The following is a 15,996-nucleotide window of genomic DNA, read 5'->3' on the forward strand; positions in this document are numbered from 1 at the left end:
ACAGTTGCATTCAAAAGATTGTGAATCCAATACAATTTCCTCCAGAAGGACCTCTCCCATCAGAGAAAAGAAAATTAAGATTAATCCTTCTAGGGAGAAAGGCACTTCAGTAATAGCAACACTATACCCCAGTAGTAATGACAACAGCACCACGATTGGTGGTAGACTGGGACAGAGAAGAGAAAGAACAAAGACAGAGTGCAACCACACGGAGCTGATGACGTAAGTTCCCTTAAGATAAATGGGCCCAACAGCGCCCAGCTCTGCTTGTCCTCTGCATCAGCAGATTCACCGGAACACTGAACAATACCAGGGATGTTTGTAGAGCCCTTGAGCAGTTTTTCTACATTAGTGGAGATTACCTGTCTGGGTTTCTTTTTTCAATTTGTCAAAAAAAAAAGGGGGAGGGTTGGAGAAAACAGCAGCTGTCGGTTATGGAAAAACCCTGGCCAGGTCACATGCTGTCCTAATGCTCCTTTTCCATGTTAGAATTCACGCAAAACACTGACAGCAAAACACTGACAGGGCACAGAGTAGACACTCGCCCTATCTATCTGCTCCCTTTCCTAAGATCCAATAAGAAAGAGTTGAGAACTGAAAGGAGGGTGCCTTAGGTTGGATTTTCTGGGGCCAAATAATGGCGTGGAAAAAATGTGTGCAGAAGGTATTTGGTACACAGGAGATACACTTGTGTGGAAATGAAGAGAGCAGAGTGTGGCAGATAGAGAATCTAGTCTGCAAACCAATGGCACTATTGGCCTAAATCTATGCCATGAGTGAAGTCCTACCCTCGTAAAACCCTCCCCCCATAAGTACGAGCCCACCCTGGATTGTAATGTTGCAGCAGGACTAAGCACGTCCTCTCCCACTGAGGCCCAACCAGTCTGTCCATCTAGGGAAAAGGAATAAAAGTCAAGCAAGAGAGTCAGAGATAGCCGCGTTCCAACCGTTAGATGACCCAAATGAAGACCAAGCTGCACAGCGGTTATAAGTGTGTAGAGGGTCCAGGTCCAACCCCTTCATGCTCTTTGGTTGGTTCGATTTCTGTGAACCTCTATGGGCCCAGGTTAGCTGACTCTGTAGATCTTCTTGACTCCTCCAGCTTGCCCAATCCTTTCCCCAACTCTTTCACACAACTCCCCGAGCTCCACTGAAGGCTTGACTGTGGGTCTTTGCATCTGTTTCCTTCAGCTGCTGGATGAAGTTTCTCAGGAAACAGTTTCGCTAGGCTCCTGTCTGCAGCATAGCAGAGCATCATGAATAGTGTCAAGGGTTGGCTCTCTGCCATGGGAGAAGTCTCAAGTTGGACCAGTCATTGCTTGGCCGATCTCTGTTCTATCTTTAACCCTGCACATCTTGTTGGCAGGACAAATTCTGGGTCAAAGATTTTGTGGGCAGGTTGGTGTCCTCCTCCCACCTGGCTATATGGGATGGCCACTTCAGTTTCCATATCCCAGCTGCTAGGAGTCTCAGCTAGGGTCACTGTAATAGAGTCCCAGGAGCCTCCTCTGTCCCAGGACTCTGCCTTGTCTCAGAGATGCCCCTCACTGATTTCTGTTCTCTCTCCCAGCCATCTCCTACCCCCCCATTTCTCCACACCTGATCCCCTTCTCACCCCCTTTCCCACCCAGTTCCCTCCCTCCATCTACCTCTGGTGTCTATTTTATTTCCCCTTCTGAGTGAGATTTGAGCATCCTCCCTTGGGCCCTCCTTGTTGGTTAGGGTTTTTTTGGAGGGGGTCTATGGACTGTAGCATGTTATCCTGTACTTTATCTCTGATATCCACTTATAAGTGAGTACAAGCCAGGCTTGTCTCTCTGGGTCTGGGTTACCTCACTTGGCATGATAATATCTAGTTCCATCCACTTATTGTTTCCAGTTTCTGACTATTATAAATAGAGCTGCTATGAACATAGGTGAGCAAGTGTCCTCACCTATGGTCAATACCTTGTGGTAGGGGGAGCATTTTTTTGGGGTATATGCCCAGGGATGGTATAGAATTATTCCCATGTTTCTGAAAACCTCCAAATTGATTTCCAAACTGACTCTACAAGTTTGCACTCTCACCAGCAATGGAGGATTGTTAAATGTTAAAGAAGCAAATTATAAACTCTGCCTGAGACCTCAAAGCTATAACTGAAACTCTCACTATGCCTGTTCCTCAACAGATCCATCAAGCTACCTGGTCTACCTGATGCAGTAACACAAACGAACAACATGTCAGAATTGGGTCGGCACCATATTCACACATGAAATTTTACTTTCTTTCCCAAAGGGACCAACATTGTTTCACCAGTACTCTCATCTTCTCGTCATGTCCCTCCTCTCTTGTCCTCTGTAAAGCATAACAACTATAATTGCAAAGTCCTGAAGGAGCTGGATACTTATTGAGCCATATTAAACAAGTGGCCTTCCATCATTTCTGTCTTGAAACTTTGTCCTTTTAATCCTGCTACCACCTTAGACCTATGTACAGTCCTGAGATGGTAGATGTTATTCCTTCCAGTTTGGTGTGTACTTTCCCTTACATTAAGCTTTGATAACACTGTTGTCAAAAATCAGTCCCATAATTCTACTTTGGATCTGAGAATGTCACTGGGGTAACTATTTTCCAGCGGAGGCTGTTTCAGTCTTGTCGTATCTACACCCATCTTGGGACTACTATGATCTTCACAACTAAAGCAGATTTGTTAGCAATGCTGTGTGTGGAGGTCAAGTAAAATAAGAAGCCAAAGTGAAAGAAGCAAGCCATCCTTTGTTTGCTTACCAGGGTAACAGAAGCAAGCTTCTAAACAGAAAAGGTCGGTTCTCACAAAGTTCACTTATTTCTCTAAATTCTTAAAGTGGGAACGAGTTTCAGGTAAGGATCAGGGGACATGCATCATAGTTGAAGGTGCAGGGCTTTGGAAAAAAGATCTGAGAAAAGTTCCTAGCATATAGACCTGGGAACTAGAAGATCAGATCAGAGTAGTCAAAGAGTGAGAAAGCATTGAGTCAGAGTGAAGAAAAAGATCTTCCTTATGCTTTTTTGGATGCATTCAATGGAAGCCCAGATAGGCAATGGGAGGAAAAGAGGAACCTGGTCCTTAAATACAACTTCTTCCAAAGAATGAAAACACTGTGTACCCATACTGATGTGAGCAGGTCGCTTCTTACTGCCATGTGGCCTTTGTAGTTGCCTATCGTTGATTCTGAGCTAGTTGTTACACATAGAATTTTGATGTGGAGTTGGACTCCTCAGAGAGTGTTACCGTGATATATTTGCAACTTTACTCCAGAATAGTCACATTCTGCTGCCTACAACAGCCCACTGGTGGGTCACATGGTTCTGCCTAACTTCCAAGAGGGATGAGAAACAAGTCTTCTATGTGTTAAGAGATGGGTGGCGGATGAGAAATACGGATGCATGTTAGGACTGTATGCCAAATGCTCAGTAAGCAGGCTCAGTGCAGCCAGCCAACAATCAGCGTTGGCTATTTTAATCTCTCACTTTGCAACTGGGCAAGGAAGTCAGCTCTATGAGCCTGCAAACCTAGGTTCAATATCATAGAGGCTCTGTAGGATTCTGGAGAATAATTTTATGATTAAAACCTTGTCTTACCTTTTCCTGCCCATTTTTTTCTTTTGACTATGCCCTCAACTAGCTAGAACCTACCAGAAGGGAAAGGAAGTAGCTAGCTTTCACCAAAACATTACAAAAAAATAAAGCCAGTTATTTCTGGAGGCAGAAAGTTGTCCACCTGTCAGAGGGAAAGTTGTGCATTGTAATGAAGGGTTAGAAGATCTCCTAAGTAACTATTCAGAATTCAGAAAAGAAACTGCACCTCCTTTCCAGCAAATTGGCACCTTTGCTGCTCATCCTGCCTGTGTTATGCCACTTGCAAGGGACATATTGACACTGAATTCATCCAAGCAACCTGCAGCTGGATTGTGCCTTTGATAAGTTCCCACAGGATGCTCTGAAGAAAACAATACTTCTTTGACTTTAATTAAACCTGAAGGAGATAACCAGGAGGCATTAATGTGAAAGGGTGAATAGATCTGGAAAGCTCTTTGCTAAGAGACACATCTGTATAAGTCAATCAAACGGAAATGGTTTTACACAGTTACAACCCTCTAGGGCAACAACATTATTTGTTTTTGTTGTTTGTTGGCTTGCTTGTTTGTCTTGGAGACAGAATATCACCGTGTCGCCATGGCTAGCTTGGGATTGTTTACTATTGAGCCATATTTTCATGGTGTATCTTTCCCTAAATTCTGCTTTGGCCTCATTGTTTTTTTATAGCAAGTGCTAGCCACATCACCCCTGCAGAAAATGTTGCTTTCCACAAGTAAAATGATTAGGGTAGCAATGGGACGCCTGTGTAGACATACAGATGTGTATGTGTAATATGTGTAGAAAAATCCCCGCAACCTATTAAGAGTATTTCTGTCTTAGATGACGAGATGCCAAGCAAGTTCCCATGGAATTAAGCCAGTTCCTTAAGGAGTAAGTTCTGTCTGATTTTGTTGGGGACCCAGGGATGCTTATGTTTTAGAAAAGTTTTGTTTTAATTTCTCTGCTTGGAATTTTACACTATGTGGTTCAATGTACCAGCCTGGGAGGCAGAATCAGAGCAATCATTTTTTCATAAAAATCTGTTTCTCTTGTGGATGGATATTGCATTTCCTCATGCTTCTCTAACCCGCTGGGAAACGATTTTTCTGTTCTCTTTTCACAGTGGACTGTGCCACAAATCTACCCATAAGGCTTTTCTTCTGTTTCCCAGTGGGCAGCAAATACTTAATCTCACTCCCCAGGACTTAGTCCCCTCATTGAGGACTTATGATGTCTCCGGGAAATCAGTTTCTTGTCCATTTTTCTCTCTGTGTTTGAATTTTCTTAAATTCTCATGGTAGTTTCTTTTCTTTCAAGTCCAAATAAATATTAGAATTGAGCCATAGTATAAGAATTTGTTGGGAGAATATTTTGTACATTTAGTCCTCCTGGCTCCTGAAATTTCATCTGCAATTCATATTCATGACATGGACTGGATGTTTGCTCAAAAGATCCCTCAAAATCTGTAAGTAAAAGCTCCTACTTTCAATATGGTTGTATATGGAAGTAGGGCTCGTTATGGTTTGAAATGTCTTTTGTGGGTTCTTGTATTTAAATACTTGGTCCCCAGCTGGTGACATTGTTTTAGAACACTACAGAGCACAGGAACAGATACGGGTCACTAGGGCAGACCTTCAACATCCATGTTTACTCTTGGTCCTCACCTGAGACGTCTTCTTTACAATTTGTTAATACCCGGCCAGTGATAAGGTAGTTCCCATCACCATGCCTTTTGCACTATGATGGATTATGTCCTAGAAAATTAGGAGCCAAAATAAACTTTAAATTGCTTTAGAAAGTGGTTTTGTCAGAAAGAGGAAAAAAGTAACTAATACACGGCCCTAAAGAGGACGTCAAGTATTAAGATATTTGTAAGTGTGGGGACCCAATTCTGATATCGTTAGTATCGGAAGACACAGAGATAGCTTACCGTCTCAGCACATCCACCAATAATGGACTTCCTAACCTCCAGAGTTATGTAAAAGTAACTATTTAAACCATCATGCTATTTAAACCATCCAGGATATGGGATTTTGTGTGGACTCCCAAGCAAACTAAAACAACTGGTTTTTAATATGTTTCTATGTTCAAATTTCCTCCAGTGACTAATTTACGTTGCTTCTGGAAAGGTATTCGGTCTGCTTAATACATATTTCGGAGTCACTGCCTTTGGGGCACATAAGGACTTGGACTTTACTGGCTATTGTTGAACTTTGGGTGTAGCCAAGAGTTTTTTCTGTCCAGTAATAAGACCACTAGAATGTCACCCTAAACCCAAGTACTCACCAATCATCCTGCTTTGTCTTCAGTTCCAGGTATTTCTGTCTTTAGAGCTCGGGTATTCCTGTCTCCATAAATGCACTTTCGAAGGGTTCCCAGCCTATCAATGATAGCTCTAAGAATATTTTCACTGGAAGGAGCTGAACCCAGATAATATCTGTACTTCTTTATTGCCAGATCACTGAGGTGCTGAAGGAAGACATGGGCAAAGGCATTGAGCACACTACATACCACGGGGAAGGTTTTAGACAACCAAGGTACAAACCACACAGGATGTGTTAAGTAAAAAGGATGATACAAAAGAAAAAAGATCACATTCCTTTACAACATTAATCTGGGGGTAAGCCAAGATACTCTTTAAAGTGTACTGAGCGATTTTTGTCTGTGTAAACTACTTGTCCTATTTACCAATCTTACAATCAAAAAGTTTCAGGAGTAGTGGGTTTAAGATGTGCCAATTAAAACGAGCTGTCCAAGCAGGAAGACAGACATATTTGATGTGTGTCAGAAAAAACAATCCAATGGCCCCACTCAAAAAATAGAGCACTACTTCCCTCTAAGCCCAACATCCATCACTTCACATAAAGTATGAATAAAACATTGGACATTGTTTCTAAAAAGAATAACCTGTTATAAAAATGGCACTGGTGAAACCTGGGGCAGGCAGGAGCAGTCAGCCACTGAGACAGTGAATGTCGTAGCCCAGATTTTCCCATTGAAAGCAAATGCCCCACATAAAACGGTCTGTCTGCTTCACAGTAACCACTAGGTGTGGCAGTGTCGGCGAATCAAGCTCGTGCTCTTCAGCATGTAGAAGTGAACCACAGCGGCCCTTGCTAATTACCATCCTCTCCAATTGATATGAGATTTTAGGTTGAAAAAAATATATAATTTGTAGCTCCCTGATGAAGCAAATCTCTTCACAAATGTTCTCAGGAACATGCCATTCTTCTTCCTTATTTGAACAACACCTGGGGAACAATAAGGCTCCTACCACCTGCACGTCTGCAGACAGCATGCTATAATAATTTCTTTGTAGGAATAATCAGTTGCTGAGAGAGTGAAATTGGACCCTCAAAGAGAAACATTAGCAAACTCTGGGGTTATGTATGAGTTCGCGTCTATGCCTCTTTCTTATTTCTCCATCTGGTTGCTCTTTCACTCCCAAGAAAGACATTGCTTCTTTGGCTTCTTTGGGTCTGTCAGGATAAGGGTGTATTAGCTTTGTGATGTAAGTCATCTCCTGTTGTCATACTTGGGTGATTCCCTCTCCTTCCCATCTTGGACCGCAGTGTTTACCACCTCAAGCAGGACTTAGTTAACATCCCCCGTGGAATTTATGTCATATTTTCCCCTGACTTGCTTAACAAACAGAAAGGAAATGTGGTTGTCTCATACAGTAAGCCGGATCCTGGTACAATTATATCATTGACAGCCGAAGACTGCCTTTTTACACCTACATCCTTATATCACTTCCTCATGTTAGGCAGTTCATTAAGCATCTCTAGCAAACAGGAGCTCAGACCTAGATAGAAATCAACCACCTATCACTACAGTGTCTTTTCAGAATCAGGATAATCTACCATGTCTAAGGAGCTCCTCCTGTTTCCTGGAGTTACATCACATAATTGTCACATAGCAGTCATTGGTAAGGGGGTTACTTAGAATGACCAGGACCAGCCTTTTTGATGAGCCAGCCTTCTGAGTGGACATATAAACAGAGATGTAAATAAATACAACTAGGATTCTGCTTAAAATGATGAACATGGTGAGTGTGGTGTAATCAATCGTGCTGGAATTCCAACTCAGCCTAACCACTTACCTTTCCTACAGCCTGAGGCTTGGACTATGCTAGCAAATCCATGACGCATAGATGAAGGATGTTCATTAACCACCATTGGTGTCTTAGTTCTGACAATACCTGTAGACACTGTACATAGACACATCTTCTACCCTATACCCTGGAAGGGATATTTTACACATCCATGATTCTTCTCCCCTGAAAGCATGTTTCCCTCACTGTCTGAAAATTGTCTTCCCAGCCATTTCATAGAGAAATGGGTGAAATGAGAACAAGAACTTCATCAAATTCCTAAACTAATTAGATAAGTTGGCTTACTCAATGTGTTGAAGTCACCCACTATTATTGTGTGAGGTGCAATGTGTACTTTGAGTTTTAGCAAAGTTTCTTTTATGAATGTGGCTGCCCTTGCATTTGGAGCATAGATATTCAGAATTGAGAGTTAATCTTTGTGGACTTTTCCTTTGATGAGTATGAAGTGACCTTTCTTATCTTTCCTGATAACTTTTGGTTGAAAGTTAACTTTATTAGATATTAGAATGACTATTCTAGCTTGTTTGTTCGGACCACTTGCTTGGAGAATTTTTCCCAGCCTTTTACTCTAAGCAAGTGTCTGTCTTATCACTGATGTGCATTTCTTGTATGCAGCAAATGTTGAGTCCTGTTTAGATATCCAGTATGTTAGTCTATGTCTTTAATTGGGGATTTGAGTCCATTGATTTTGAGAGATATTGGCAACCAATGATTGCTCTTTCCTATTATTTTTGTTGTTAGAGGTAGAATTATGTTTGTGTGGCTATTTTTTTGGGGGGGGGTTAGTTGAAAGATTACTTTCTTGCTTTTCCTAGGGTGTAGTTTCCCTCCTTGTATTAGAGTTTTCCATCTTTTATCCTTTGTAGGACTGGATTTGTGGAAAGATATTGTGTAAATTTGGTTTTGTCATGGAATAACTTGGTTTCTCCAGTTTTCATAGTCTCTGTTGAGAAGTCTGGTGTAATTCTGAAAGGTCTGCCCTTTTATATTGCTTGACCTTTTTCCCTTACTGCTTTTAATATTCTTTGTTTAGTACATTTGGTGTTTTGACTATTATGTGATGGGAAGAATTTCTTTTCTGGTCCAATCTATTTGGAGTTCTGTAAGCTTCCTGTAGGCTATGGGCATCTCTTTCTTTAGGTTAGGGAAGTTTTCTTCTGTAATTTTGTTGAAGATATTTACTAGCCCTTTAAATTGGGAATCTTCATTCTTTCCTATAGCTATTATCCTTAGGTTTGATCTTCTTACTGTGTCCTGGATTTCATGGATGCTCTGGGTTAGGATCTTTTTGTGTTTTTCATTTTCTTTGATGGTCGTGTCAATGTTTTCTATGGTATCTTCTGCCCCTGAGATTGTCTCTTCTATCTCTTGTATTCTGTTGGTGATGCTTGCATCTATGACTCCTGATCTCTTTCCTAGGTTTTCTATCTCCGGGGTTGTCTCCCTTTGTGATTTCTTTATTGTTTCTATTTCCATTTTTAGATTCTGGATAGTTTTGTGCAATTCCTTCACCTGTTCGGTTGTGTTTTCCTGTAATTCTTTAAGGAAGTTTTGTGTTTCCTCTTTAAGGGCTTCTACCTGTTTACCTGTGTTACCCTGTATTTCATTAAGGGAGTTATTTATGTCTTTCTTAAAGTCCTCTAACATCATCATGAGATGTGATTTTAAATCAGAATCTTGCTTTTCCAGTGTGTTGCAGTAGCCAGGACTTTCTGTGGTGGGAAAACTAGGTTCTGAAGGTTCCAAGTGGCCTTGGTTTCTGTTGTTTTGTTTCTTGTATTTGCTTCTTGCCACCTAGTTATCTCTGACAGTGGCTTGACCCTCATGTAAGTCTGTTAGCATTCCTGGGAGACCAGCTCTCTTCTGGCAGGATTTGGTTACCAAGAGCTGTGGTACAGGGTCAGCTCCGGGTGCACATGAAAACTGGAAGGATCCTGTCCCAGACTGTGCTTTGGCTCCTGTGTCCCAAGGGCTCCAGAACCACACTATTTTCAATCTTCCTGTTACCAACCAGTTAATATTAATAATTTTTGGTTATATCATTCTAGAACTCATTTTTAATACTCATCCTTAAAACATTTAAAAGCCTTCCTTGATTTCTTATTTCAGCCAACTCCCATTCTTGTCTCTGTTCTCAAAGAAACTTTTCAAGGAAATAATAACAACTCCTTTTTTTTCTCCGCCACACAGCCAACACTGCTGAAATCTGCCCTCTGCTCCTACCATTCCATTGAAAACCCACTATGCTCACAATGACCTCTTCATCACCTAGCTCATGGTAAACATTTCCTACCAACCTCTGCTATTTTCTAGATTCCAACCCCCCCTCACACACACACACAAATAATCTATATGATGAAAGTTAATCTTTAACGTGATGGTGTTAAGAGATGTGGTCTTTTAAAACAATGATAAGAGCATCCTTAGATTCCTGCCCTCATCATTATAGTCAGTTTGGTTGAACCGTTATAAAGAAGGCTCAGGTGAAGCATTTGCTCCTTTGCTATGGGAGGACCAAAGAAGATATCATGAAAAAGCCAGGAATGGTGATGGATGCCTGTAATTCCAGAACTTAAGAGGTAGAGACAGGAAGGAAAGGCAGGAGAGGGGGGGTTGGTAAAATCGTGTGCATAGAACAGAGCCTTATCAAATGATGGATTTGCCCTTGCTCATGGATATTCTAGACCCTAGAATTGTGACAAATGAATTTCTGGTGATCGTATGTTGCCTAATTTAAATTACTTCTTTTCTATTTCAATCTAAATTGGCAAGAGGATGTAGGCTTAGTATTGTTTACTTGTTCTTTTAAAAAGATGCTATTTATACTTCACACTACTTTACACCCTCATGTCCTTCCTGTGTCTCAAGCTGATTTTTATCCCCGGCCTACCATTTAGTACTGGTGGATCCCAGGCTTTGTGCTGGACCCTTTTACCATCTATTTATAAACCTGTAGAGATATTCCTTACTTTCATGCCTTCAATGACCTAGGTAGTGGGCACACGGTGGAGTAAGACCATCTAAGTTCAATCCTAAGTTCTACTATTAACCACAGGCTATGTAGCTCAGTCATTCATTAATTGAGCTAAGTTTCAAGATTCACATTCACAAGTTGTGATGGCTACCACATAAGGCAGCTATGAGGAGAGACATGATGAACATATCACTCATAAAGCAATGCCTGTTTATTAAGCCATCAACTATTTTGGTGGTTGTGGTGGTGGTGCTTTCTCATTGAACTTGTTTTAGTGAGTCTCTGTTGGGTTATTTTCATTAAAAGTACTGACTTTTGAAAATCAATAACTTAAAACTCACACACACACACACACACACAGAGAGAGAGAGAGAGAGAGAGAGAGAGAGAGAGAGAGATACACACACACATGAAGTAGTCCACAAAACAGTCTCCTTGCCTTTTAAAAGTTTTTTACAGTGCATTGTGTCATTAACCAGTCTTTTACTATTAAATTAAATGGCCATTTGAGACAATTCTGAGACCATTCTTCCACGACCGATTCAGATTGGGATGGCAGGTGCTAAAGATAATGTTCATTTAGACTTCTGCGCTATCTGAGCAGACTTGATGCCAGCTCCGGCAGCCTTCTTGTCCACAGCTTTGATACCACCCACAGCAACTGTCTGCCTCGTGTCGGGAGCAGCAGAAATGACTCAGTGGAGGATAGTCAGAGAAACACTCAACACATGGGCTTGCCTGGGACCATATCAACAATGGGTGCCTCACCAGATTTGAAGAATTTAGGGCCATCTTCCAGCTTCTTACCAGAACAACAATTAATCTTTAAGCTCAGCAAGCTTGCAACTAGAACAACAGTCTTCCTTTAAGCTCGGCAAGCTTGCAACTATATGAGCTCTCTGACAATCCAGTCCAATGCTACGGCCATCGCTGGTTTGACCCAGATGGTCCCTGACAGTCACCTGAGCAGTAGAGTCAGCAGTTTCCATTGGTGGGTCATTTTTGCTATCTCCAACAATGTTGCTACATCTGACATCTTTAGCAGACACATTCTTCACATCAAAGCCCACATTCCGAGGAAGAGCTTCGCCCAAAACTTTGTGGTGCATTTAAACAGAATTTGCTTCTGTTGTGACAGGGACTGGAGCAAAAGGAACTACCATGACTCATTTGAGAACACCAGTCTCTACTCAACCCACAAAGATAAAAACCAGTACCATCAATTTTATAGACATCATGGAGGATCAGTCTCAAAGGCTTGTCAGTTGAATGAGGGAAACAACACAAAGCTTCTGACACTGTCGTCCCACTGGCACTACCATCTCTGGATGGCTCTCCATCTCTTGTTCCATGGAATATCAAGTCCTTGACTCCAACATATTGTCACCTATCCAACCAAAAATTGGCACAGATGTTACAGTGTCGGGATTGTAGCCATTTTTTTAAAGTACTGACTCCCTTAACAGTTTATTCATAGATCTGCAGGCTATAGGGTAGTTCAGTGGAATGCATTTTACTGCCACCAAAAATCTACCTTATATACTGAGTATAAGGGTAGGCTCACAGGCCTGGCCGTTCTTGGACATACAAGCTTCAAGTTCACCAACACCAGTAACAACAACCAGAACAGCATAGTTAGCCTGATATGTGCCTGAAATCATGTTCTTTTTTTATAAAGTCTCTGTGTCCTGGGGCATCATCAATAGTCGCACAGATTTACTGGTCTCAGATTTCCACAGAGAATTGTCAATGATGATACCGTGTTCTCTCTCAGCTTTCAGTTAGACACAAACATACTGGAAAGTTCCTTTTCCCATCTTGGCAGCCTCCTTTTTAACTTTTCAATGGCTCCTTTGTTGATTTCACTACATTTGTAGACCAAAGGACCAGTCACAATGACTTGGCTGAATCTATGTGTCCAATAAAAACAATGTTGGTATGAAATTTCCCATATTGGCTTTGCATTAGCAGTAGTTTTACAACACCAGCCTTCTGACAGCAAAGGAGTTTGGAGGTGCTTATTTCTTTTAAACCTGATTGTCTGACCCAAATATTTTCTGAAATTTGGATCCATGTATGCAACTGAAAATCAATAATACCCTATAGGCCATTCAAAAATCAAGAAATTATACTTTAAAATGACCATTCCCCCTATCTTTGACAAATATATTCCCATTCTTGTGCTCCCCATCTTTAAGAATAGCACTCCCATTTGTGTGACTGTACACACTAGAGTCATGTGAAATCGGAAGATTCTCTGCACACTCCAATCCTCCCATCCTCACTGCCTCTACTCTGAAGTAGTCTACCATCTTCCACTCAGATGACTGCTGCCGAGCCATCTCCAGTCCAGCATCCATTCTGCAGGCAAAATGTTCATCTGAGCAATTCTTACATCCTCCTCTCTCCTTGTCCTAGGATTTTCACACGTACACACACACACACACACACACACACACACACACACACTACCCTACACAAGCACATATGTAAATCATCCTGTATTCTTTTTTCTAATACTTAAGTCATCAGTCTTCCTCACCCAGAAACATGAGTGAAAATAAAGTCTGATCTCCATGACAACCCCAGGCTGGCTAATACAGAGCTTGTGTTGGTGACAAAGTGACTTGAAGGCTGGAGACTTGCTTTTTTGTTTGTTTGTTTGTTTGTTTGTTTTTTTCTTTCTCTTTTCCATCCTTTACACACACGTATTCAGTTCCACTGTTTTTTTTTCCATATTTTTCTCACAAATATTACCTTCATTGGAAATAAGAGAGAACGAGAGATTTTAGTCATTTTGACAGATGTAAGATAGAACTGCAAAGTTGTTTTGATTTACATTTCCCTGACGGCTAAAAATGTTGAACATTTCTTTAAGTGTTTCTCAGACATTTGAGTTTCCTCTGTTGAGAATTCTCTGTTTAGATCTGTGCCCCATTTTTAATTGTATTATTTAGTTTGTTGATGTCTAGTTTCTTGAGTTCTTTATATATTTTGAATATTAGCCCCCTGCCAGATGGGGAAATAGTGAAGATTCGACAAAAAGGTTGCCATTTTGTCGTATTGACTATGTCCTTTGCCTTACAAAAGCTTTTCTGTTTCATGCAGTCCCTTTTATTAATTATTGATATTAGTGTGTTTGCTATTTGTGTTCTGTTCTGGGCATTGTCTCCTGTGTCAATGAGTTCAAAGCTATCCCCCATTTTTCTTCTATCAGGTTCAAGGTTTTTGGTTTTATGTTGAGGCCTTTGATCTACTTTGACATGAGTTTGTGCAAGGTGTAAGGTTTGGGTCTATTTGTGTTCTTCTATATACTGACATCCAGTTAGACCAGCACCACTTGTTGAAGATGATTTCTTTTTGTCCATTGTGTGAATTTCACATCGTGTACTCCAATCTCACTCATCTTCCCCTCCCCTTGTACCTGCCATCCACACTCCAACAGAGAAAAGATGTTTCATTGTGGAAGCTGTAATGTGTCACAGTGTGTCTCACAATATACTCTTTTGTCTACACTTCTTTGCTTGCAAATATTAATTGCAATGACTCGTTGGTCTGGTATATGGCCTCTGGCTTCTGCTACTCTATTGATACTGGATCCTCATGGAACTGCTCTCAGATATACTGTTGGGAACTGTTCTCAGATATACTGTTGTTGCCTTGTGTCTTAGAGATCCTGTAGCTTTGGATCTGTAGGACCAAGCCCTTCATATACTTTAGCAGTTTATGGATCGAGTAGATGTTAGGGTGGGCCAATGCAAAGCCCTGAATCTGTGCCCGAGAGTTATCTGAGCAGGTCAACCTCCCTGCTATCCCACTCTCACGCCCTTGGGTCTGGCTCACCAGCAAGCCCGCATCCAGAACTAGCACTTCTGTGCTGCCAGTGGAGGTACAGGGTCTTCTCTCCCAGGTGTTATAGCAGATGAGGGCAGGATCAGTTCTCTTGCTCTGATGATCTTAGGGTCAACTCTTGTGCCTGCTATTGGTGTCAAAGGACATCTCTCTCTCTTGCCCATGTCACTGCATGGCAAACAAGTAAAAGGGCCAACTCTCCCACACTCGTACCCATGGGGCAGTTCACCCACAACTCCCATATCCAGGGCCAGCTCTACTGTGCTGCCCAGGTGAGGTGCAGGGCCTGGTCTCCTAAGTGCTGCAGCTGGTAAGAGATAGGGACAACTCTTCTGCTCTCATGATCCCAGAGCTAGTTCTGGTGTACCACAGTGTGAGAGATGAGCTGAGGGAAGGTTATATCTCCCTTGTTCAAGCCATCACACAGGAGACAAGGGGTAGGGCCATGTCTCCCATATTCATATCCTCAGGGACCAGCTCATTTGCAACTCCAGCAGTGTGTGGAGCCCACTCTCCCAAGTACTCCAGCTTGCTAGGGGTGAGGTCAGTTCTCCAACTCTCATCCCCCAGGGCCAGCTCTCCCATGGTGTCCAAGTGAGAAGTGAAGCCAGTTTTGCACAGCTCTCAAACATCAACATGGTCTGAGCAGCAGCCCAGACCAGGGACATCCACTTGGCCTTTGCTGTTAATGAACCCCTGCTGCTGCAGGGCCGTGCACTCAGACATGGTCTCCAGTGGCAGCTCAGCCAGAGCCACACCATGGTCCCAGGTGGCATCACTGGCTACTCACATCAGGCTGTTCCTCACTACCCTCAAGTCTCTAATTCTGCCTCTCTTTGTTATGCCCACATCCTTCTGTTTCTCTTTCTCTTTCATTTCTCTACTGTCTACTTGTTCCTCTTAATGGCAGCTGGGTTCTCTGAGTGTCTGGGGTCATCTCAGGAATAGCTCCTTTGTTCATGCATTATGTCACTGGGTAGGGGTCATCTTGGGCATGGTCTGCCTATCCTTCCCTTCAACCTTCCCCCACCAGGCCTGTGAGGCATGTGGTTGTCTCAAGCTAGTTCCCTATCCAGGTCCCGTGGTGCCCAACTGGTGGTTGTCTCAGGCTTGCCTTTTCTTTAGGGAATGTTAGTCTGCTAATCATTCAGATGTTCCTATGTCAGAACACTGAGTATAGACATAGCCTCTCTCCTCTTGCTACCTCTGATGCTCATGAGACACACCTGCAGTGCTTTTAGGGATAAGCTATTTATGACTTCTTTAGAAAAAAAAATCAGGTATCCACAGGAGTGTGGGTTTATGTCTAGGCCTTTGACTCACTTCCACTGATCAAAGTGTCTGTTTTTATGCCAATACGATGCAGTATTTATTATTACGGCTCTGGAGTACAGCTTGAGACCAGGGAGGTGATGCCTCTGGCAATTCTTTTATTGTATAGGATTTTTTTTTAGTTCT

At 42.0% G+C, this 15,996-nt stretch overlaps 2 pseudogenes; both read right to left on the reverse strand.

Annotated features, from left to right (window-relative positions):
• Nucleotides 1–11,261: 11,261 nt before the first annotated feature.
• Nucleotides 11,262–13,046, reverse strand: LOC116898548 (annotated as a pseudogene).
• Nucleotides 13,047–15,665: 2,619 nt separating this feature from the next.
• LOC116899874 lies at nt 15,666–15,786 on the reverse strand (annotated as a pseudogene).
• Nucleotides 15,787–15,996: the final 210 nt, after the last annotated feature.

Source organism: Rattus rattus, chromosome 4 (genome assembly GCF_011064425.1).
Source record: "Rattus rattus isolate New Zealand chromosome 4, Rrattus_CSIRO_v1, whole genome shotgun sequence".
Lineage (NCBI taxonomy): Eukaryota > Metazoa > Chordata > Mammalia > Rodentia > Muridae > Rattus > Rattus rattus.